The following is a 1,436-nucleotide window of genomic DNA, read 5'->3' as shown; positions in this document are numbered from 1 at the left end:
TTAAGTGCATACTGTAATAAGAGGTGGATGGGTTGATACCCCGAATGTGTCCAAGGTGGACAAGCTTTGTTGATTTGTAGCATCAACGACCATGATTCCTGATGAATCGATTCAGGATGAAGGCGTTGTTGTTTCAAATAGCTCAAGAGTATCATCAGAAACTGGTGTTGCTGTTAAGGCTCACCAGGCGACCAAAAAACGTCGCGTTTTGATGTAGAACCTTGAGTGAGGCAGGCTTACACTTCTGTTTATGCCATAAAACACGAAAGAGGCCGGAAAATAGACGGTTGATTGAGTGTTTTTTTGGTGTTTTTGAGGTGGTCTGTCTCAGGAACATATTAACCTGGTTGATCCTGCCAGTAGTCATATGCTTGTCTTAAAGATTAAGCCATGCATGTCTAAGTATAAGCTTTTATACGGCTAAACTGCGAATGGCTCATTAAAACAGTTATAGTTTATTTGATGGTCTTTACTACATGGATAACCGTGGTAATTCTATGGCTAATACATGCGCACATGCCTCTTCCCCTGGAAGGGCAGTGTTTATTAGATACAGAACCAACCCACCTTCCGGTGGTCCTCAGGTGATTCATAGTAACCGAACGGATCGCGTTGACTTCGGTCTGCGACGGATCATTCAAGTTTCTGACCTATCAGCTTTCGACGGTACTGTATTGGACTACCGTGGCAGTGACGGGTAACGGGGAATTAGGGTTCGATTCCGGAGAGGGAGCCTGAGAAACGGCTACCACATCTAAGGAAGGCAGCAGGCGCGCAAATTACCCAATCCTGATTCAGGGAGGTAGTGACAAGAAATAACAACACTGGAAATTTCATTTCTAGTGATTGGAATGATAGGAATCCAAACCCCTTTCAGAGTAACAATTGGAGGGCAAGTCTGGTGCCAGCAGCCGCGGTAATTCCAGCTCCAATAGCGTATATTAAAGTTGTTGCAGTTAAAAAGCTCGTAGTTGGATTTCTGCTGGAAGCAGCCAGTCCGCCCTCAGGGGTGTGCACTTGGTGAATTCTAGCATCCTTCTGGATTTCTCCACACTTCATTGTGTGGAGTTTTTTCCAGGACTTTTACTTTGAGAAAATTAGAGTGTTTCAAGCAGGCTTGTCGCCTTGAATACTGCAGCATGGAATAATAAGATAGGATTTAGGCCCTATTTTGTTGGTTTCTAGGACTGAAGTAATGATTAATAGGGACGGTTGGGGGCATTCGTATTTAACTGTCAGAGGTGAAATTCTTAGATTTGTTAAAGACGAACTACTGCGAAAGCATTTGCCAAAGATGTTTTCATTAATCAAGAACGAAAGTTAGGGGCTGAAGACGATCAGATACCGTCGTAGTCTTAACCATAAACTATGCCGACTAGAGATAGGAAAACGTCATGCTTGACTTCTCCTGCACCTTATGAGAAATCAAAGTCTTT

At 43.4% G+C, this 1,436-nt stretch overlaps 1 non-coding gene across 1 annotated transcript; it reads right to left on the bottom strand.

The window, feature by feature from the left end:
- Positions 1-363: 363 nt before the first annotated feature.
- On the bottom strand, positions 364-1,436 carry TGME49_460920 (the record flags this gene model as incomplete). The annotated part of the gene is made up of 1 exon (XR_001974436.1): positions 364-1,436. It is a non-coding gene; the product is annotated as an 18S ribosomal RNA (ribosomal RNA).

This window comes from Toxoplasma gondii (genome assembly GCF_000006565.2).
Source record: "Toxoplasma gondii ME49 unplaced genomic scaffold asmbl.1354, whole genome shotgun sequence".
Lineage (NCBI taxonomy): Eukaryota > Apicomplexa > Conoidasida > Eucoccidiorida > Sarcocystidae > Toxoplasma > Toxoplasma gondii.
This window is presented reverse-complemented; position numbering and strand designations above follow the sequence as displayed.